The 24,135-nt window shown below is 40.2% G+C and overlaps 1 long non-coding RNA gene across 1 annotated transcript; it reads right to left on the bottom strand.

The window, feature by feature from the left end:
* Positions 1-386: 386 nt before the first annotated feature.
* Positions 387-23,120, bottom strand: LOC138224036 (uncharacterized). Its single transcript, XR_011182390.1, has 3 exons — positions 22,713-23,120; positions 8,949-8,995; positions 387-6,103 (listed from the first exon to the last, which is right to left on the bottom strand). It is a non-coding gene; the product is annotated as an uncharacterized lncRNA (long non-coding RNA).
* Between the last annotated feature and the right edge of the window lie 1,015 nt (positions 23,121-24,135).

The following is a 24,135-nucleotide window of genomic DNA, read 5'->3' as shown; positions in this document are numbered from 1 at the left end:
CGGACCGGGCCTGCGAGCCGGGGGGCGAACATGCCGGATCCTGCCCCTGAGTCACCCGGGGGGGGGGACAAGGTGGCGGTGGTGGGAGCTGAGCATTGCATGCAGCATTGGATGCAGCTGCGAGGGACTCAATTGGGACTTAGTATTTATTATTGATTTTTTACAGTAGTATCTGAAATAAGTTTATATTATTCATTCTTGATAAGAAAAGTTCAAAAAGATATTTGTGATAAACTAAAATTCTAAATTTTATAATCAGTTACATTTAAAACTGATACATTAGATAATGTATAAATTATATATATAACATTCATTGTATATAGATGATATCTATGTTCCAATTGGAGTAACTAAACAAATTGTACAAATGGTGAGATAACCCCAACACTAACCTGTATGTAATATCTATATATATATTGTAGTAGCTATACTGTACAATTTTATTTTCCATTATTTTTCTGAAAATAATGTCATTGGCATAGTAATGTAATGTTATCATTGTCAATGAAATAGAAACCATGAGTTCCTCAAAGCTCTTATCATCTCACTGCATTCAACATCATTACAACTGTGTGTTATTTCTGTTGCAGAAGTTTAAACTAAACAATCAAACTAACTGGATAACTTGAATGGTCTCCTAAATTATTGTTAACTCTTGAAAGCTATTAACCCTCATTATACTGTTGGGTACGCGGGGCAAACGTTCGAGGTCAAATTTTTCCACAAGGAGGGTACCTTTAAAGCGGAGACGAAAATTTTTGCCGCGCCCTCTCTTTAAAGCCCTGGCCAAATACAAAGACAGTACGTACAGTTATAGTTCAAAGTTCAAGTTATAGTACAGTTCAAACTGAATTAAAAACTACACATCCCAGGTAACATGGTGGTGCTTGTGATCCTTGCATTTAACCAACGAAACAGGGTGAAAAATCAATCACATGCCTTTGGGGCTGAGTTTCGAAAGCTTAACCTATCAGCAACATAGCGAAATTTGACGATAGGCTACTTCAAACTGTCAGTTACACGACTGTGTATGTCTGTTAAGCCACTCTTATTTGCCTCCTCCTTCTGCGTGCCTGATTTCTTGCCATCTTTAACAGTTCCGTGTTCGAATCGCAGTAGGGAGAGACACGTATGAAGAAAAGTTCATCCCAGCTACAATACAAATATATTTTTGTGGTAAGAGGGAGCAAAACATCAGCATTTACTGCTAATAATTAATGTACGATTTATAGATGAAATTTGACCATAAATATAAAGTTAAAATCTCCACAAACGAAGCAATGTAGGAAATGCACACTTTTTCTGCAACAGAAATACACAAAGAAAATAAATCCTTTCTGACATCTCAAATCAGTTTTGGTCAAGGTCTCCAAAACAAACAAGAAAAAGAACATTTTCAGAGAGCAATTACACTGTGTTTATGTAGAATAAGTGATTAGATTTATGAGCAATCTAATTTCTTATTCATTTAAAATAGTGAAATTTCAGCTGCAAAAGATCGCACCAGAGACAGCACTAGCACTGCTTGTCATAGACTTTCAGAAAGGGGTGAATGAAAGAAGTCATGTCAAGTACAATAATTCGGTGATCAATAATAACAGTTGTAGGACAAGAAACAAAAGATAGTGAAAACTTAAACTTTTTAAGGCTAAAACTAAAATTCAGTTTAAAAATTAAGGCAAAAGAAAATTAACGACGTTTAAGTGCTAGAGGTGTAAAAAATACAAAAATGCACTTTTTTTGCAGTTTTAGAAATGGAGCAGGTGTTACTTGAAATAAGTAAACAGAAAAAAGCCACGACTAGACATAGTGCAGAAGAGGGACATATATATCGTTATTAATTTCTTTAGATACGCAATTCATATTATATTCCCTATTACTCAAATTCTAAGAAACTCAATAAAATGTCCATAATATTTGCTATTTTAGTCTTTCAAAGAAGCCTTTCAAAGGCTTGAGGCGTATGTTAAATTGCCACACTGGATAAATTGTAAAGAAAACCTGTTTTACAACTCTTCCTCCCTCTTTCATTTTCAAAGAATAATGGGCGAGCCATCCAGTAAAAGACAGTCCCCCTTCCCCCCACGGACAGACTGACAAATGTTTTCTTAGAAAAAGAGATTCACAACGCAAAGCTGTGTCAGTCTTCACAGCCGAAACGTTGCGTTTTCTTTCTTCTCTTTTCAGCACGGAATAAACCTATTGTTCCTTTGCAGACTACACTACTTCTTAGTTAAACATTTGAAACACTTTAATTTTTTAAATTTAACACGCATTCAGTACAGAAATTAAATCATGTTTTCTACAGTTGTTAAGCAGATTAGCAGGTTACTGCCAAAATAGTGCAGCATCCACCACTGCCTAGTGATATAACTTTAATATAAACAAGATCTAATACCTGGTGCAGTTTTTACAAAAATACGTTTTTTTAATTAATCGAATCCCAGGTGTGAGTTCATAAAGCCTGAATTGCGTACTATGCTTACGTCTGCGAAACACCTGATCATCTACTCTAAAGATTTCCATCCTTTGTGTATATTCTAATCGCAGCGGGGGCAGAGACAGGCTAAGGCTGAAATTGAATTGGTGATCTGTATTCTTCACACGCTTCTGCAGCGCCGGGGAAATGTGCTACATTGATGTAGGGCTTTCGGGCTCACATGGGTTTGCGCCCTACACCCTGCGGTACCACTGTGTACATACAGTACGAACATGTTGTGATATTTAGAAATATAAAAAGGTCAATATAGTGCCCATAATATTTCAAAGAAATGTTTATTTGTTAAAAGAAAACTCATGGCAATAGGTGGATTTGAACACCCAACCTCACGCTTATAAGTAAGTCACTTAAACCATCACACCACAGACACAATGACATATCAAGTACTGAAACAACCATACACATATCAGTATAAAGTCTTATACTACTGTTTGTGCTACAGTACATGAATATAATTATATCGTTATTCATTTCTTTAGATTTGCGATTCCATATTATATTCCCTATTAATCAAATTCTAAAAGTATGCTTTTGTTTACTCCGATAACGAGCGTACTCGCAGAAAAGCTTAAAAGTATCACTATTCTCACAAAGTAAATAAATGTACAGTAATATTGTCAGAAGGAGCACAGAAAAGCGTTTCCAAAATAACCACATGTAAGACTGATGCTTAAAATGTTTAGGGAGAAATGGAATGCTGGTGTGTATTTTTTCTTTAAACTACCAATACCAGCCAGATACAGTACAGTTTACATAATTTGTTTATATTCCTAAAATTCCTTTACTTTAGTTGTAAAATTCCATATAAATATTCAATACTAAGAGGATTAAAATGTGCACAGTAAAGAGATTAAATGATTTAATCTTTTTACCAACGACCAATGTGCCACACGTGTCCCTGTCGGTCATTTTGGCCAGCCAATCATGTACTACGTTACGCCGTGGTGGCTTGTGGGTAGTTGCGTGCGGTACGGGTTTGTACCACAAAGTTTGAATGGCTGCATCTGTAGATACTGAAATGACGATTGTATTTTAGATTTTGTGTAGTTGCTAGCATTGAACTGTGTGTTGGATGCGCATGAATTGAAGGAATGGGCAAATAAAGCTGATGCTGATCCACAGAGCCAGCATCTTAAGATGTTTATATTAAGAGGCAAATTGTTTAAATAACTAACTAGGTATGGATACTGATGTGCAAGAGAGGTGGAAAGGCTGTTTCTTTAAGCCAGCACTATAAAATAATTGATCCTCAGTGAAATGCTGCCATCTCATAGTGGGTTTCTAACACTGTATAGTCCCATCCACACATTGCCTTTTACTTCCATCCATTTTCTAATCTTTTTATCCTGTATGGAGGATTTGGAGCCTATCCCAACAAGCAACGGACACAAAACAGAATACACCCTGGACATAGCGCCTGTCCATCACAGGACAGACAAACACACACACACGCACACGCACACACACACACCAGGGCAAGTTTTCCCATAATCCAATTAACCTACCAGTATGTTTTGGAGTGCGAGAGAAAATCATATCACACATAAGGAGAATAATCAGAGAACCCAGAGAGAACATGCAAACTCCACACACACAGGACAGCAGGAATTGAACCTATTCTTTTTATGCTCAGCTACTAAGATTTCCCTTCAGTGGTAAAATTCCATATAAATATTCAATACTTAAACGGGCACAGTAAAGACATTACATTTACATATACATACTGTATACAGTACAGTTTGCATACAGTAATATGTTTATGTTCCTAAATCAATATATTTTATGAGCATGTGAAAGGCATGGTGAATCAGAAATTCTCAAAAATTACTGTATTTTGCATGATTGGAAACAAATGCGTGATTGCAAAATGCTGTGGTGCTACTTTTACAAAGACGGTCAATGAAAAAAAGAATGTGGACCAGGGCAATACTTTGAGTTTACAGCTTGTCCAAGGTCATTCATTATTAATACTATTAGTAATATCTTCGGTAAAGACTTTGATGGTGACAGCTCAGACATGAGAGATTGAGCTTTATTAGCTCTACCTTGCGGAACTTCCAGATACTATTATTTTACTTGCGGTACCACATGGTATCATGCGGCACTATGCAAGAAATTACAGTATTAATACGGTAACTTGCGGTAAACTGCGTCAAGCGCACTGCAAAATAATTCGGTATCGCCTGCTTGTTTTGAATGGCTGCATCTGTATCTCATTTTTTATTTCTTTTTTAAAAAGATAGAAGACATAGTGAGACATGTATCACACACATCATCTAGAACATGAGAAAGATTAAATATTGCAAATTGTGCTCAGCAGGTAATTCTGGAACTAAGTAAATATGATGAATAAAGAGGCTTTCACTGTAACATATCAAAATGTTAAGTATACTGGGCAGTATTATCTGTTTGACTCTGTAATGGAAACACAAACAAAAAAGTGAACTTCAAGTGCCTACTTTTTGACTATTTTGCTACTTTCATTCTTGCATATTATCAGGAAGTTTCAGAGACAGTCATACATTCACAGCCAAGGATGAAGCGATAATCTTTGAAGCATCTGCAGTTCCATTTTTTCTCAACACTAAAACTTTTCCATCAGATTAAAAGTGGTTTATCATGGTCTAATTTAATAATAATAATTGCTTGCACTTCTATAGTGCTTTTATGGGTACTCCAGTGCCACCAATGTGCAACTCCACCTGGATGATGTGAAAGCAGCTAGAGTGCACCAGAACGCTCACCACACATCAGCTCTCAGAAGACCAGAATGATTAAGCCAATTCATAGATTGGGATTATTAGGAGGCCATGATGGGTAAAGGCCAGGGTGGAAATTTGGCTAAGACGCCAGAGTTACACCACTACTCTTTTTAAGAAACACCCTGGGATTTTTAATGACCAAAGAGAGTCAGGACCTCGGTTTGACATCTCATCTGAAGGACGACGTCTTTTTACAGTATAGTGTCCCCATCACTACACTGGGGCATTGTGATCCACATAGACCACAGGGTGAATGCCCCTTGCTGGCCCTACTAACACCTCTTCAAGCAGTAAGCTTAGTTTTTCCCAGTACGTCTCCCATCCATGTACACTTTTACCACTGTACTCAACAATGGTAGGAAAAGACTCTCTCTTCTTTCTGCACAAGGAAATTCCCAACACCGAACAAGCAGCTGACAAGTCAAACAAGTTAACCCAGCTCAGTTCTGTCTTCAGAGGGAAATTCAAACTCATTAAGAAATTTATTGTGAAGAAAGAATAGAAAGAACTTTTTCCTAGCAACATGAGGACAGATTTTCAAAGGAGTTACAGTCTTGATGAACTTTGGTTTTTAAGTAGCCTGAGTGTGCAGGTATAAGCAATATTTTCAGAGCACTATTTAGAAAAGCCGTACTTTTCTGATACAGGTTTGAAATTGCTAAGCCGCATATGCCATTGGCAGCTAAAAACATCGCCATAGATGTGGATAGCAACGTTACAAGCACTGTCATGTCTAAAGTGACAGCACCACAACAGGAAGGATCAGGTCTTGCTTACATTAGAAGGGGTGTCAAGAGAAGAAGACAGATGTCATCATTTCATCGTGAGGGGCCACCAAAGCCTGTTAAAAGACAAGTTAAGAGAAGACAGACATCTCACAAAAGACATACAGTAGGACAACCAAGAAGAGGACCGTGACTCGTTTCAGCTGACAAGATTTTAAACATGACTTTTGTTCACAGCGCATGTGTACTGTAGAATGCGCAAAGTCAGATCTGGACATTTTTCAATTGGCCTCTACACAAACAAGCATCAAGAAAAGCTTTTACGTAGAAGTTCCACCCCTCACGGCCCTAGCAGAAAACTCTCCTCTGGAATTCTTCATTGCTGGCAATTACTATTTACCTGACAAGTGATGGTGGAGCAGAATGTTTCGACAGCACATACAACTTTGTTTTTTCATACTCGGTCAGATGTGAGTTTTGAAGAATGTCTCTCATTTCATCATCCAGCCTGCGTGTTGTATTTTTTCTCACATCACTCTCATTGCCAGGCCACTTTCAGAGCCAATCAAGCTGTTTCTGGGGTACAAGGTACATTTTTTCAGTATGCTTCACTATAGTCTTTATAAGCTTTCGCTTTCTCTTCAGGACCCTAAACTGTTTAGCAGTTAGTGGAATGTTCCCTTTCAATGTGTTCAATACGATTTCAACGGTTGTCTGAACAAGGTCATCAGAAGCCCCACAGAGAATAGCTTTCTGCTGACTGGGGCTGGCTTTTGTCAGAAACTGTAAGACAGTCAAGTTTCTCCGAACGCGTGTCGACGACTGGAATGTGGTTTTTCAACTGAGACTGTGGCAGTGAAGTCATCAGCTTTTAGATTTTTTTTAATACATAAGCCGCTGTAGGAAAAATACCTGTTCTTAATGGTAGTCATAGGATGTGTCTGCATTTAAATCCACCAGCAAGTAACCGAAAGGTTTTTTAGTAGTGTCCTTGAACTGAAAAGAATTTGGCCTGACAGGCCAATGTAGTAAGTAGTTTATCTCTAGGGCTTTTAAACAGCACCATGTACTTTGTATTTAATGCTATGGTTCTTCTTTTCTGACCCTGACCAAACACATTTTGTACAATATACATAATGCTAAGGTTTCTGTGGTGTACATATTTGGTAAAAGACTTTTCTATTTCATTATTTTCACACACAGACTCAAATCATCAACAATAATCAAATGTACTTTATTGGGTTGCAGTAACTGATCATTGGAAAATGACTCCGGTACACATTTGAAGGATTGTTATAAATTTTATGAAAGCTAACAAACTGCTTGTCTTTTAGCTTCCTAACTGCTTATAACCCTGGCAAGTGGAAACATACCAGGGGGCATCTATAGGTCAGTGGAAAAATACAGCTCATGTCTTAATGTAGTAAAAAGGGAAGTTGAATGTCTTGTTCTGCAAATGTAAGCAATAAGGAAAGTCTTAATAAGAAGTTGTTTTCATCTACCCAAGCTTGACTGAAAACTAATGATTCGTTTTAGGGATTAGGTAATCTATGTCAAAAGTAGGAAGCTTTTCTGTTACTGTGTATAAAAAGCGCTGAGTGCTGATCTCCCATATGCATCCAAATAAACAGCTCTTCTTTTACCAACACCAGGACTCTGATAGTTTAATGTTTCTTTAATTGGCACTGCGAGCAGGGTCCTACTAGCAGAATGGAACTCCCGTTGGTTGGTGGAGAGAAAAAGTTAGGCGCCATTATTAAATGAGGCAAGGATTCTTCATTTCTAAAAAGTCCCTTCTCCTCTCCACACTACTGAATGGGATTTTCTCAAAGCTGTAGCGAGGACCTCAAGTAATTGGGTGTTGGAGACAGGGGTCTGTTTGAGGTACCTGTTTGACTGTGCAGTAAAGCTTGGACTCCACCGGTTTGTGCTCCAAGTTTTGTGTGGGGCACAGTAAAGCCGGGACTCCACTGGTTTGTGCTCCAGGTGTGCGGGGCAAAGCCACATTTCTGTGGTTTATGCTGTTGTGGCCTCCCTGGTAGAAACATTTGGTCCTGCCTGGGTGGTATAGGGCTGCGCAGTAAAGCCAGGACTCCACTGGTTTGCACAGTGTTTTGTGGTTTGTGTGTCGAGGAGTAGCTCTGTTAAGCCCTTTTCTTAAGGGTTTAAGATGAGTTGGTGTAAAGACAAGTTAATGGAGGTTTCTGACTGGGTGTCAGAGAAAAAGAAGTTAAAAGATGTAGAAGAAAAGCTGAAAAAGAAATATAGTCTGTCTGATGGAACGTGGACAGAACCAGGATGAAGCAATCAAACAGAATCGGGCGCAAAGGCAGAAGTTTCACAAATAATTAACTGAAATGAAACAAAGTTATATATGCAGAAAAAGAAAAAAAAGAAGAAATAGAACGCCTTAAGAGAGAATGTGGGAGAAGGGTGGGAATTAGTGTGGAGATTTTTGAAAGAGCATTACCCACCGAAAACAGATTGGAGAAAAGTAACAGCACGTCAGCAGAAGGAAAGTGAGGATGTTTCAGATTTTACAGAAAGGTTTATAAATTTATGGACAGTATCCTTGGTGTTAGCCGATGAAAAGGAAGTGAATGTAAACAGTAATGAAACAAATTTACTTGAGTGGGTTAAAACCTGATGTTGCCAAGAATGTACAACTGTGCTTTCCTGATAATACGGAGAACGGAGACAGATTTCATTTAATAACTCGCGAAGCATGTATGCAAAAGTGCGGGTGCTGCAAATAGGAGGTAAAAAAAATTCCAAGGAGGAGATACAAGCTGTCACAATATGCTTGGGAAAAGATGTACAGTTTCAACAACAGATGTGGGTAGGGGATACCTCAGACCTATTGGGCTGGGATGCCCTGCAGCATTTATAAGGAATTACTGTATGAGACAGCATTTATGTGAAATACCTCAATAGAGCTCTGAGGTATTGTGATTGTTTTACCTGATGAGGGAATCCATAAGGCTGGGCTACTCCAAGTACTGGATCTTCTGATGGAAAAAAAAAGTATATTAGCAACTACATAATAAAGGCAGGGTGAATTCCTTCTCAGAACGAACTTGCCTAGTGACGACTGGCAAAAGGGGGCTAGTGCAGTCTAAAGACAAAATTGCCTTGACCCCTGCAGCAGAAAGCGTTTTTATTGATTTGAAACAAGCTTTCTTGCAGGCTCTGGGCTGGATTCTCTCAGACGGATCATCTGTATGTAATCTGTATGTAAGTGAAAGAAATGGGTTGTGAGCTGCTGTGCTGGTGCAGGAGCATGGAGGTAGGCATCGCCCGGTGGGTTATTATTCAGGACCCCTCGATGCGGTGGCCAAGGGGCCATGTTTATATGTTGTGCAGGTTACCTGTCTGGCTGCATAAACTGTGAATAATCTGGTGTTGAACCAGCAGATTGAATGAAAAGATTTAATTGAAACTTGTAAATATGCTAAATGGTCAAACTGTTACAATTTATACGGATTCACGGTATGCATTTGGGGTATACCGTGATTTTGGGAGATTGTGGAGAAACAGGGATTTTCTCACAGCTACAAGGATTCCAGTAAAAAAACGCTGGGTTGGTAGCAGAATTGTTAGAGGTTCTGGCCCTCCCAAAACAGACTGCAGTTGTTAAATGAGGACTCAGCTGTGGCTAAAGGCAAATCCTTTGCTGACACAGCAGCCAGACATGCAGGCTTAAAAGAAGAACAGCAAAAACAGGAACCTGAGGTTTGCCTTAGGCCCGCTGTACAAGGCATACAATAACAGCAAATACAGACAGAGGCACCCAAAGAGGAAAAGTGGGCCTGGCTCAAGAAAGGAATCGGGCTAGGAGCTGAAGGATTATTGTGACATCAGAGCACTGGAAGGCTAGCATGTCCTAAGTCTCTGATGCCTTTGTAACCCGACAAATATAATCTGTCGACACCCGGGTGTGAGTCAAATGGTGTGCCAGTTTTCCCAAAACTGGGTGGGCGTGGGGACCGGGTTTGAGTAGTAATCACCTATGTGATATCTCGATGTGATGCTTGTCAAAGGTGTAGGTGATACAGCTCCAAAGGCCTGCTCCTGAGGGACCTTGCATGATTGGCAAATTGGCTATTATAGCTTCCTGATAAGTAAAGGGAAACCTGGGCTCTAATAATGATGGTGGATCTGTTTTCCCAGTGGGTTGAGGCCACGGCCTCTGTGATTGCCAAAAACTTAATGATGGAGATAAACGCTCAGTGGGGACTGCCCTGCCGCTTGTATTATGAAAAAGGGACACACTTCACAGGGAAGGTGTGTCAGGCTGTGGAACTAAGGAACAGAACTCTGAAAGATCAACAAGACATCAGACTAAAGGAACACCGTGGATAGATGCTCTGCCTACAGTTTCCTGTGTAGCCTGTGGGCTGGATCAAACAGAACTGTGGAATTGAGCCTGTTTGATATCATTATGTGCCAACCAACGAAACTTCCTGGAGGGCCAAATTTGGCTAATGGATAGTTGAATTTGCTATTTAATTCTCTATTGCAGTATTGTAGGTTGTTAATTGAAGCAGTGCACGGGGCTGGTAAACAGGTGATTGACGCTTGTGGATCTCCAGTAGAGGGAAGACATGACCTGATACCTGGCGAGTGGGTGTGAGTAAAGAAGATACCCTGCCAAATGTTGCAACCCCGCTGAGGAGGATACCTGAGGAGGTACTGTATCAAGTGCTACTGACTACCGACTGCCATCCGAGTGACAGGATGAGATCGCTGAATCTATGCTTTGCACTGTCACGAGTTACTGCACCAGAGACTGAGTGAACAGAAATAAATATGTTGTCACTGTTTCTGTGTCTGTCAGGCTTCTTGGGGGGGTGGGGGCTGACAGTGTGAATGTTAAGGGTAAGGAGTGTTACTCAAATGGGGAATATGGAATCAATACCTTCTTGGTATTGTCATATCAGCCACAAATAATAATCAGAGCTTATATTGGGTTTATATTGCTATACAAGAGTATAGGAGTAATCCCCTTTGATAGAGGTGATTATTTAGGTTTATTGGCATGGGTAAATAGTTCTGCTTTTAGTCTGAGTGTACCTCAAATGTATTAGAATGGAACTAACCATATGCTCCCCGCTATAATCACAGTTTTAGTCCATCCTCTATTAGAGTGATAAGCAGTTGTATGTAGTACTTATATTCCAGACAATTCTGAACATATCATGGACTTAGCACAGCACATCTATGATGTTGGACAAAAATATCACGACTATAATCTTAATGACTGGGGAGTGGGAAAGTGGCTGGAGTCTGTGTTTGGAGCCTGGAGAGGATCACTGGTAGAATATATCTTTATGACCTAATATTACTAATCATTTTTTTATTTTATGTATTCACTGTCATTAAGCTGTATATAATCATTCAATATCAATTCAATATAATCATGAGGAGGACAAGAATCTCATTGTTTATAACATACTGGTGTGGAAACAAATATGTTCTAAAGGAGGGACTGAAGGAATGTTATACATTTTATAAAAGCTAACAAACTGCTTGTCTTTTAGCTTCCTAACTGCTTATTATCACAGTCGTTGGAAGGGACGAACTGTGGAATGGCAGGACAGCAAAAAAGACCCTATGCTTAGCAGCGAGACGGGGGTTAGCCCGGACTCTGTTCAGGAAATGCCGTAGAGAAACTGTTGTGGAATTTTATCAAAGAAGAGCCAGGAGAGGTATTCTCATTCACTCAGTAAGGTCTTAAATAGGCTACACAACAAGACACACCAGAAAGACATGAATAATCACAGGGAACTAGAAACAGGAGAGAAATAGAGCATACTGGGTGTACTGGCATGACACTTATAACCCTGGCAAGTGGAAACATACCAGGGGGCATCTATAGGTCACTGGAAAAGTACAGCTCATGTCCTACATGTAGTTAAAAGGGAAGTTGAATGTCTTGTTTTGCGAATGTAAGCAATAACTAAAGTCTTAATAAGAAGTTGTTTTCATCTACGCAAGGTTGACTGTAAACTAATGATTCATTTTAGGGATTAGGAAATCTATGTCAAAAGTAGGAAGCTTGTCTGTTACTTTGTATAAAAAGCACTGAGCAACATCTTTCGGAGAGACTAGCTTCTGCAAGCTGATCTCCTGTATGCATCTGGATAAACAGCTCTTCTTTCACCAACACCCGGACTCTGACATTTTGATGTTTCTTCAACTTCTTTAAACTAATGTGTGGGAATTTCACAAGCAATTCCACAAGCAAGAGGTTGCCAGCAGCTGTAACACCAGGCAATGTTTTCAGGTTTACAAGTCATGTAAAAAAATAACTTTTACCACAATTCAAAGGTCTGGACAAAATGCACAAAAAAGGGTGCTTTAACCTGATATCCATCGTATTAATATCCATATGGAAGCGATGTAAAATTTTCCTGTACCGCTGGCTTGTCATACACCACCTTCTGCATTTTCTTTAATGTCTGGTTCTCGATGAGCTGGTCCTTTTTAACATGCACTATCCCCTGCTGAATAGAAATGTGTTTAAATTCCCTGTCCTCATCATACAGGTTAATGGTTAATGGCAAAGTCAAAAACCAGTTCCCGCAGACTCTGAAAGTTAATTTTTTCTCAATTGTTCACATTGAGCATAATACCTTTCAGCTTTAAAAAGGCTTTTCCTCCAGATAGCTTGTACCCATACACTTAGGCCCTGTTGAAACAAATTATGCGATGTGTTCGCCAGTATCGATTTCGTTGGTCAATTACTGGTCAACTAACCGGATTCCACTTCCACTTGCGGGGAAGATGACAAAGATAACCGAGTCTATGTCATGGTAAAGACCTTGCAAAATGTTTAAAAACTTGTAAACTCCATCCTGGCATAGCCAGTGGTAAAGTTGGCTATGAAAATGTGAGCGTTACTTTGACCTGTGTAGTGGTCTTCAGTGTGTTTCCAGGTGACACATGGTGTATGATCATTGATAAAACTCATAAAAGTGGAGAAAGAAAGAGCATTATTAATGCTTTTTCAGATGCTGCTGAGTTTTTGAGCAATGTTAGAATAATAGTTACATGTACTGAACTAATTTTCCTCACCAAAATCTAATTACAGATTGCAACCAGGAGTCTGTAACATCTTTCTCTGTAACAAATTTAAAAAGTTCAAAAGTGACAGCAGCCCTGTTACCCTGCAACTCACAACTGGCAACCCAATGAAGCTAAGCAGGTGTGAGCCTGGTCAGTACCTGGGTGACAGACCTCCTGGGAAAAACCTAAGTTTGCTGCTGGAAGAGCTGTTAGTGGGACCAGCAGGGGGTGTTCACCCTGCAGTCTATGTGGGTCCTAAAGACACAGTATAGTGACTGGGACACTATACTGTAAAAAGATGCTGCCCTTCAGGTGAGACGTAAAACCGAGGTCCCGACTCTGTGCTCATTAAAATTCCCAGGGTGTTTTCTCAAAAAGTGCAGGGGTGTAACACTGGTGTCCTGGCCAAATTTCCCATTGGCCCTTACCGATCATGGCCTCCTAATAATCCCTATCTATGAATTGGCTTCATTACTCTGTTCTCTTCCCCACTAATAGCTGATGTGTGGTGAGTGTTCTAGCGCACTATGGCTGCCGTCGCATAATCCAGGTGGGGTTGCTCATTGCTGGTGGAGGAGAGTCCCCATTACCTGTAAAGCGCTTTGAGTGGAGTGTCCAGAAAAGCATTATATAACACTACTGTATGTAAGTGTAAACAATAATTTTTATTATTGAAATAGGAGTAGTAGTAGTATGTACCACTCAACTGAACAAAACACTAATAGGTCCTAAACTTACATTAATATCACTTAACATTGAATACATTGTAATATATATAGAAAACAAAAATCATCGCTAATACACAATATTTACTATTTTATTTTGGAAAAAGGAGTCTTTCTTTGATAGAAGGAAAACTATTAACCCTATTAAGCGTATTCTAAAAAATATGTGTTTTTACTGCGATAACGAATGCAAGTATTCATAGAAAAGCTTACACGAGAATACACATCCTGAGGGGGCATTCATCATAGCGGGTGATTTCAACGGTGCGAATCTACATCAACACATTGACTGCCCAACGCGCAGAACGAACACGTTGGACAATGTTTACACTCCCTTCCGGGATGGTTACAAAGCTCTCCCCTGACCTCCTTTCGGCAAATCCGATCACACCTCCATTCTGCTACTTCCTGTTTACAAGCAGAAGCTTATACAGGAGAGGCCAGCGTTAAGAACCATTCAACGTTGGTCGGATGAATCAGATTTTATACTAAATCACTGTTTTGCTACCACTGACTGGCAGATCTTCTGCGAAGCTGCCGAAAATAATATCAATCTGTATACGGACTATGTTACTGGCTATATCAGTAAATGTATTGAAGACGTGGTTCCCAGGATTACTGTTCGCACATATCCAAATCAGAAACCGTGGATAAATGGTGAGATATGCGCCAAACTGAAAGCTAGGACAGCTGCTTTTAATTCTGGCGATATGGGTAAATACAAAAAATCCAGATACGACCTCAGGAAAGCTACCAAAATAGCTAAATACAACTACAAAGTTAAATTAGTCATATTACCACGGCTGCAACGCACGGACCATGTGGAGCGGTATACGCACCATTACAGACTACAAAACGCAACCCAGCTATATCGCACAACAGTCTGCCTCTCTTCCTGATGAGCTAAACTCATTATACCCTCGGATTGAGGTCAGCAACGCAGATCCAGTCAGGAAGATTCCAGAAATCCAAAACGGAAACCCACTGATCATATCCAGAGCGGATGTGTGTAACGTTTTTAAAAAGACCAATCCACGCAAGGCTCCTGGCCCTGATGCCATCCCTGGCTGCATTCTGAAGGCATGTGCAGACCAGTTGGCAGATGTCTTCTCGGACATTTTTAATCTCTCTCTAGCTCAGTTTATAGTTCCTTCCTGCTTTAAGAAAACCAGCATTTTCCCTGTTCCTAAAAAATCCAGAGTCAGCTGCCTAAATGACTACTGCCCTGTTGCACTCACATCAGTTATCATGAAGTGCTTCGAGCGGTTGGTCAAAGCATACATCATTGCCTGACACCCTAGACCCACTGCAATTTGCATACCGCCAGAACAGGTCAACAGAAGATGCTATTGCCACTGCCCTCCATACTGCCCTCTCACACCTGGATAAGAAAGGAACATATATAATGCTGTTTGTTGATTACAGCTCAGCATTCAATGGTGCCATCAATACCTGTCATCAAGCTCCAGGACCTGGGACTGAACACCTCCCTCTGTAATTGGATCCTGGACTCCTTGACGGAAGGTCCGCAGGTGGTGAAGGTGGGCACCAACATATCCTCTACCCTGACTCTAAACACTGGAGCCCCCCAAGGCTGTGTGCTTAGCCCTGTCCTCTACTCCTTATTTACCCATGACTGTGTCACCAGGCATAACTCAAACTCCATCATCAAGTTTGCAGACGATACAACAGTCATTGGCCTGATTACAGATGGTGAGGAGTCTGCATACAGGGAGGAGGTTGAAACCCTGGCAGTATGGTGCCAGGAGAACAACCTCTCTCTGAACATCAGTAAGACTAAGGAGATGATTGTGGACTATAGGAAACATCAGGGAGGAGACCACACACCTATTTACATCAATGGGACTGCAGTGGAGAGGGTCAGCAGCTTTAAGTTCCTGGGAGTTAACATTTCAGAGGATTTAACCTGGACCCACCACACCAACACCGTGGTCAAGACAGCACGGCAGCGCCTGTTCTTTCTCCGCAGGCTAAAGAAGTTCGGCATGCCATCACATATCTAGGCCAACTTCTACAGGTGCATTATTGAGACCATCCTGACTGGTTGCATCACTGCCTGGTATGGGAACTGCTCCGCCTGAGATCGCAAAGTATTGCAGAGGGTGGTGAAGTCAGCGCAGCTTATCACCAGCTGTGAGCTACCAAGCATCCAGGAGATCTACTCAGCTAGATGTCTGAAGAAGGCCAGGTCCATTCTCGAGGACCCCAGTAATCCCAGTCACAAACTGTTTTCCCTCCTACCGTCCAGTAAATGGTACCAAAGCATTTGGTCCTAGTCCAACAGACTACGGAACAGCTTCTACCTCCAGGCAATAAGACTGCTAAATAGCCAACCTGTAGCTCCTTAGCAAATCACCTGTAATGGCTACATGGACACACAATTCTCACTATATTCAGCATAACTGCACTACATGTATATATTGCATACACCATGGACACATAACAGGTCTACTCACATTGAGTTGTATTTAATTTAAAAAATGTTGTGATTTTTGTGTTTTTGTGAATTTTTGTGATTTTTGTGATTCTTGTAATTTTTGTGAGCTCACAGAAAAAGACATTAGACAGTAGGCAACTACTGCTCCACGCCATATTGTTGTGCATTTGAATAATAAACTTTGATTTGATTTGATTTATTAATACATAAAATATGAAACATATACAGATCTTATGGTGAGGGTTATCAAAATACAAGATATATAGACATGAAGAGATACAAAACAAAGAATATACGTTCAGTACTATTCAGCTATACCATTTTGTTAATCCATTTTCTGATTACAACTTCTACATTAGATACTGAAAATTATATACATTACGTATGTGAATTAAATTGATATCAACTTGTGTAGAGATACAATTGAATTCTGGAGATGCAATGCAAAATACTGGGTTACTTGTATTTCCCATAGACACAAAAGACGAGCTGGCAGGCTCTGTCGCAGTGGCGTCCAGTAGCCCGGTTCTCCGGCTCAGTTCCAAACCAATCCTGGTGCAGCTCCAAGTCAGGAAGAAGGAGAAGAGATTTCTATTGGCAGCACGCCGGACAGCTGCTCTCTGAGGACCTACTAATAGAGTGGCTGATTAGTAACAGTCTGTGCACAGAAAGTGACTGTGGTCCAGACAGTCACTCTAGAAAGGGAAGAAACCTGGTTCAACCCAGCGTAGTGCTAGTTTCGAATAGGATTCACTTGTCGACTCACTTCTGAACATATGTCGCTCATTGATCAGGCAGGCATTCAAGGCAGGTTACCAGCAATTCATGAGGCCAGCTGCGGGGCTAACCTCGAGCAGATCTGTCTTTTACGCATGGGCGTCCTCCTGGCTTGGGTCTTAGAATGAAAGTTACGTCGCGTGATTGTCCAAGTTGAGCATGAGAACACACAGAGGAGGAGCAAAGTTCTGAGGCCTTGCAGCTGGTTTTATCTAGAGCAACTATGGTCGTTCATTCGTTGACAGTTTGGCAGGCATTGGATACCTACAGTATGTGCGATTACCAAGACTTGCAGGTTCCTGATTGGTTGATCAAATGTAGAAGTGACTAACGTTGACTTCTGACCCTAGGGTTGTAAACTAGGTTCTTGTCAGGTCTGAGAGGGTCTGAGCAGACATCCTGGCACCAGGAGTAGCCATTCATTGTGACAGGGTAGGCACAACCTTTTCTGGGAACTATTCCTTATTAGAAAGAAAAACACTTTAAATCTGAATCCACATGGAATGGCCTCTCTGTGACCTGCACCACAGAGATGAGGGAGAGAGACCACTGGAAAAAGGGACAGCCACACTTAACTTTTGTGTTATTAATAAGCATTGCTGCTACACAGTCTTCCAGTTCTGACCTATCATTATCAATCGATTTTAAAGATATGCTGTGTAGCGGCAAGGCTTATTAAAAGACAGAATTAAGAGCTGCTGTGCTTTCCCAAATGAGGTCCCATCTCTCTCTTCATCTCTGTGATGCAGCAACAGAGAAGCTTTTCATGCAGGCTGATTTAAAGATGTTTTCTTTTGATAACGGACAGCTCCCAAATGGGGATGCACTTAGCTAAGCCTGGCTATCATGATCAATGGTCATCCATTGGCGCCTATCTGTCTAGGGAGTGCCAGATGGACATCTGGACTGCATTCCTAAGTGTCAGGAGTAAGTGACTCATATCTCACCTTGATCAACCAATCAGGGACTGGTAGGGCCGAGTAACCCACGTGGGTCTCTGATGCCCATGAAACTTCAGCCAATGAATGAGCTGAAGTTCCTCCAGGTAAAAACAGGCAACACAGGAGAATTCCAAAAAGAGAATCTCTAAGGTGAATTCCAGGGGTGCGAGACAATTCCAGGGCAGGACAGCCCAGGAGCAGAAAGGCTCCCAAGGGCAGGACATTCTCGCAGCACACCTCCTGACCATCCTGAGACTCAGCCCGGACAACCATGTAACGCCAGTGTCTCCGAGTGCCAGAACTTTCCTTTGTTCTAAGAGTCGAGGGCGGAGGTTGCCACGAGTAACCAAAGGATCCACCCGAGGTTAGCACCAGCAGCAAGCCTCATGAACAGGTCGGAACTGTGGACAGCTGAATCACTATTCAGAATTAGCGCTTCATCAGGAACGAACCGGTCCTCTTCCTGACCTGCTGGGACCCACAGTCATCTTTTCTCCTGAGCACAACTTCGCTAGTTAAAGCCAACACTAACTAGCCAGTCTTCAGAGAGCAGCGCCGCATGAGTCTCCACCAAGCCGCAACAGCACAGCCTGGTACCGAGCCAGAGAGTGCGGATTGGACAGCAACAAGCCTGCAACTGTTTCTTTGTGCCCGCAGGAGATCTGACTCCCCAAAAATTGGATGAGTATTAAACTTTACTGCATTACAGCTCGAGAATTCAATTGTTATCCCAACCAGTTGATATCAATTTAATTCCTAAGAGTTACAGATGCAGCCATTCAAAATGCATGGTACAAACCCGCGGTACGGTAAACTACCCACAAGCCACCGCAGGGCACTGCTGTAAGTGATTGGCTGGCCAAAATGACCGACAGGGGCACTCGTGGTGCATTGATTGGTAGTGAAAAGATTTAATCATTTAATGTCTTTACTGTGCACATTTTAATCCGCTTAGTTTTGAATATGTATATGGAATTTTACCACTAAAGGGGAAATTTTAGTAGCTGAGCATAAAAAGAAGAGGAGCATAATGCATCTGAAGGTCATAAACGATATTAATTTAGGAACATAAACATTACTGTATGTACGTAAACTGTACTGTGTATGGCTGGTCTTGGTAGTTTAAAGAAAAAATACACACCAGTCTTCCATTTCTCCCTAAATATTTTAAGCATTAAAGTTTTATGAAACGGTACCCAAATATGCGATTGCTGTATAGAATGAATTTTAATTTAAAAAAATTATTTAAAACAAAAATTAAGCTGTTTGCATCTTCTGCCTGAGAACAGTCACCCATTGCTACCCAATGCAGAAACACAGCCACTAACTAGCAAAGAGGGGACATTAGCTAGCCAATATGATAAAGAAATAAATGATTATTTTGTTTATTTCTTTTGCACATTTATTTGAACATTTCCATTGATTGTACAAGCACTTGAAACTGTCCAATCCCTAGTTCATCAGGCATTTTCTTTTACGCTGCGGGCATTCTCCCGGTCTGGCGCCGGTCTGTGTCTTCTAGGATATAATGCCAGCGAACTCTTGTTTTTATGTCCACTATAACAGACAATCTCCTTTACTTTTAACCGAGTGTTTAATAATTTCCTAAAATGAAAATGATTTACTTTATTTCCCTCACGGGATCAATAAAAGTATCTACCATCTATCTACATAAACTATCGGACAGAATTCTGGGGTCTCCCCATACCAGAGATTATGGTAGGGCTTCAGAATGGTGATTGGCTGACAGCATCTGACACCGCTCTGATTGGAGAAAAAAAACGTGCTGGTTTGCTATACATACTGTACCAGGAAGAGGATTTCTTTCTATTCAAAACGTGTATTTTAAAAGTTTAATTAAGAAGTAAAAACCTTACAGCGTACACAGATTTCTAAACTGATCAGGATTGTTATCTTTGTCTTATGCATAATAATGTTCACCACTCTGTCCAGCAAATTAATAATAAACTTTATTTTATATAGCGTTTTAAACGAATAAGTAATTAGATTGCTCATAAACCTAATCACTTATTCTACATAAACACAGCGTAATTGCTCTCTGAAAATGCTTTTTTTTTATTTAGGCTCAGATTTCAACTATAGATCGTATTATTAATAACCATAATAACGACCAATCAACTAAAACAACCATATAAACATAATTCCAACCAAAACATAGATAACAGCCACAATACAAAATCAAATATATCAAACCATTAAACTCTCTCAAATTCCTCCAATTATCATAATCCCGCCCCTTATGCAAAACCAAACCCTCCTCCCATCCCAGTTTATCCTCTTTATTATAAACAAAATTCACCTCAATTTTCAACATAAAGCATTACACAAAATCAATACCTCAACACTCCATACTCAACAATGATAAATCAGAGCCAGAACATGTAACTCCACATTTCCAAATAGACCATATTTCCATAGCCCCGCCCCTTATGCAAAACCAACATCCCTCCCCTGTTCTTTCTCTACGCTGGCGTTTGTAATCGTTTTTATTTTTAAATAAATTTTAGCAAAGTCATGTATTTTAAAAATCTTAAGATTTCTATATTTATGTCTTTATTTAGTGGTTTCATTAGTGACAAAGGCTAAACTTTTTTGGAAAAATGTATTTTATGTAAACCATGTTTGCTATTAATTCATTTAGGGCTAGGATATGTTCATTGTCTTCCAATGAAAGAAGGGTTCCTTTCGCCGTAGTCGGGTTGACATTAGAAGCTTGCTACGCCCGGACTGTTACACCAACTCATTAGCATGTTAAAGCGATTTCATTGAAGAGCAGAGAGGGGGGTTGTATTTGCAGTGCATCGGTATACAGTAGATGGGAAAGCCGGAGCCGACCGCTACGCCGCCCACGTGTTATGCTCTTCATTAATGTCTAAGCCGGAACACATCATTATATCTAATTTTGTATTTCTTAAAAAAGAAAAATCGTTTGCCCAGCTTAACAGTATTGTTGTTATTGTTTTTAACCTGTAAAGCGCTTTGAGGAGCCATCTTTAAAGGTGCCATATACAGTAAAGTTCCTTATTGTTACTATTGTTAATATGCTGGACAGAGAGGTGAACATTATTACACAGAAGACAAAGATAGCTATTTACGTTGCATTGTGCACTGTGCTGCTGTAATACAGTTTTAAATAATTAAAAGTCTAAACAGTATCAGCCTTATTTATGGATTTTAAATAAAGGCGATTTAAACGCGATTTAAATCAATATAAATGTTTATATTGTAACGCCTAGGTGACTATTCATTGTTATTAAAATGACTTAAATTCGATCATGTTGTGATATTTAGAAATATACATTTGTTTGGTGCGAGTGAAGTTTTATTTAATCTCTGAGCCATACTGATTCTTATGGAAGCCAGTTTCCGCCAGGGAGTAAAAAAAAAACACACTATGGTATTCTCTTCGATGCAGTGCAATTAAAAACATATCTCTGATGCTGTTCCTAAATGAATATCGTTTATGACCATCAGACGCTTTATGCTCCTTTTCTTTTTTCCAGTGGATTGAACAGGGAGAGGCATTTCATGATGTACTTTTCACTGATGAAACAACAGTGGCTCTGGAACAGTTTTCAACCATGTCGTTTTATAAAAAGGGGAGATATGTGAACAAGCAAAACCCAAAACAAACACATATGCCATACGGCGTACGCGTTACTGAAGCTAAAAGTTTAGCCTTTGTCATTAATTTAACCACTAAATAAAGACATATAGAAATCCCTACGTTACAGACTGTATATGGCTGGTATTGGTAGTTTAAAGAAAAAATACACACCAGTATTCCACTTTCTCCCTAAACATTTTAAGAATCAGAGTCTTACATGTAGTTATTTCAGAAATGTTTGTACGTGCTCCTTCTGACCATGTTACTGTTTACTGTTACCGACCATATTAAGTTTAAGTGCCTGTGGGCAATTTTCCTGTCCGTGGGGGGGGGGGGGGGGGTGGACCTTCTTTCATTAGAAGGTTAGTCTGTTCTACTCTGAGAATGTAGAGGGGGTGGAAAGTGCCCGCGGTCATTTAATTAGTATTAAAATTCGCACTGATTCCCTTGCGAAGATACGGACATAGGAATATTCGTGCGTGGTAAAAAAAAATGGCATAAAAACGACAAAGTGAAGGCTGTGAAAACATTCACAATGTACTTTCTACACAAAGCAAGTGTTCTCACAACTCTAGGAGGTTTCGTGAAAATGCTACAGGCGTGCCAAAATAGTTTTTTTTTTAAATTCAAGGTGACTTTACTGCGGTTTTCATTTTCAGATTGTGAATCAAAAAGGCATTTAATTAAACACGCGATTGCGATTTTAATCAATTACTGTATTGATTGAAACACACATTCTGTACAGATACAGTTGTTACGCATTCCACTCACGCCGCTCTTCCTTCTTGCATTCCCACGCGCACACCCTGTAAAACAAGCTCACGCTGCAAGTAAATGCCAATCACCTTTCTCTCCCTTTTCTATTTTAGTTCTCCTTTTTCCTCACTTCCCTGCTCACTATTGCGGATTCTCTTCGAGCTTCCTAGTGCGCGTTTATCTCTTGCTTTTCTCCGGTTTTCGACCTCCTAGCCTGCTTCTCGTTTTCGGTTTCGCCTTGTGATTTGGATTGCTGCTTTCTCGTTTGTACTACCGTGTTCTGACCTACTCGCCTGCTTCCTGGATTTGATTTCGCCTAGTGTTTTTGGATTGTTGCTTCCTCCTTGTCTCCCCGTGTTCCGACCTACTCACCTGCCTCCTGGTTTTCGTTTTTGCCTAGCGTATCTGCTTAGTGTCTTTCTCTTGTCTTGAGTCCTGCATAGGATCCTATTGCCCTAGCAGCCCTATCTTACAACAGTACAGTCACATTCTCCTGTCGTCCAGTGGTGTAAAACGAATTAGCAGGTGATTGAGATAACAATGCACCGCCCACTGAGTGGAATGTTCTCAAGTGTAAAAAGAGGTGATAATTCTTAATAATTCCGTGTCGCATTAACTAACCTCTTCAGTTTATTCCGCCAGACAGTACATGAATATAATTATATCGTTATTAATTTGTTTAGATACGCAATTCCATATTATATTCCCTGTTAATCAAATTCTAAAAGTGTGCATTTGTTAGATAACAAGCAAATTCACAGAAAAGGTTAAAAGACTATCACTTTTCACAAAGTATATAATCCTAATATGGTCAGAAGGAGCACGTAACAACGTTTCCCAAGTAACAACATGTAAGACTTTGATGCTTAAAATGTTTAGGGAGAAATGGAATACTGGTGTGTATTTGTTCTTTAAACTACCAAGACCAGCAATATACAGTACAGTTTACATACAGTAATATGTTTATGTTCCTAAATTAATATCGTTTATGAGCATGTGAAAGGCATGGTGAACTGGAGATTCTCAAGAATTACTTTGTATGATTGGAAACGAATGCGTGATCTGATCAACTAAATGCTGTGGTGTTACTTTTTGTCAATGAAAAAATAAACTATTTTCGTTTACAAAGACGGTTACAAAGAATGTGGACCAGGGTAATACTTTGAGCTTACAGCTTGTCCAAGGTCATTCATTATTAATACTATTAGTAATATCTTCGGTAATGACTTTGATGCGTAAAATATTCTTGCATAATTAAAATATTTATGATAAAGGTGGTAGGTTGTGTACTTTTGTCCAACAGAACAATCTTACTTTTATAAAATATACCGCCTTTTTAATGTTTAATGATTAACATGCTGTAATACACTGTTTAAATTTAAAAGTCTAAAGAGTATACAACTTAAATTCTTAATTGAATAAAGATTGTCCCTCAGCAGTGATCGGGATTCAAAACCGACGTTTTCTGGTGCCAGCTCAAATGCTGTACAGGAGAGGTTAACCTTTATTAGTGTCAGGAACAGTTCTTTCCGGGCCCTATGCGGACGACATGATCCGAAAGGTGAAGAAACAATAGGGAAAAATATCATGCAGGAGTCGGTCAGGAGACAGGGGGGCGTGTCCATGCAGTGCTGGTGTCCGGGGGGAGTGAATCCAGGGCGAACAATCCAAGGGAAAATCCAGAGGGGGAATCCAAGACGGGAGGTTTAGTCCAAGACCAGGGGATCCATCCGAAGTTAAAACCAGAACCGGGTCGGGACCGGCGGGGCAGGGAATCAGGAACAGGAAACTAAAA

The sequence above is a fragment of the Lepisosteus oculatus genome, chromosome 18 (genome assembly GCF_040954835.1).
Source record: "Lepisosteus oculatus isolate fLepOcu1 chromosome 18, fLepOcu1.hap2, whole genome shotgun sequence".
NCBI classification, from domain to species: domain Eukaryota; kingdom Metazoa; phylum Chordata; class Actinopteri; order Semionotiformes; family Lepisosteidae; genus Lepisosteus; species Lepisosteus oculatus.
The sequence above is the reverse complement of the archived record's forward strand: the minus strand, read 5'-3'. Positions and strand labels throughout refer to the sequence as shown.